We start from the raw sequence: 200 nt of genomic DNA, 5'->3' as shown, positions 1-200 counted from the left end.
CACTAGATCTATATATATACTTAAATCTATACCAGCTTCAGGAAAATCACAAAAAGGTTAACCTAAATCAGTTTTATATTTCCAGTCAGATTCTCTTTGTAACAGACAAAAGAATATGAAAGCAAAAATACAAACCTCCACTAGCCTAAGCATATAGTAGATATCCTACTCATCATCCAATCTAATTAAATTACATTCTA

General features: G+C 29.5%; 1 protein-coding gene across 1 annotated transcript in view; it reads right to left on the bottom strand.

The window, feature by feature from the left end:
- The window catches only part of LOC119585385 (eIF-2-alpha kinase GCN2-like), a gene marked incomplete in the record, with an annotated part of 28307 nt that overhangs the window by 22581 nt on the left and 5526 nt on the right, over positions 1 to 200 (bottom strand).

The sequence above is a fragment of the Penaeus monodon genome, chromosome 19 (genome assembly GCF_015228065.2).
Source record: "Penaeus monodon isolate SGIC_2016 chromosome 19, NSTDA_Pmon_1, whole genome shotgun sequence".
Lineage (NCBI taxonomy): Eukaryota > Metazoa > Arthropoda > Malacostraca > Decapoda > Penaeidae > Penaeus > Penaeus monodon.
Note: the sequence above shows the minus strand (reverse complement) of the source record. Positions and strands in the feature narration are given on the sequence as shown.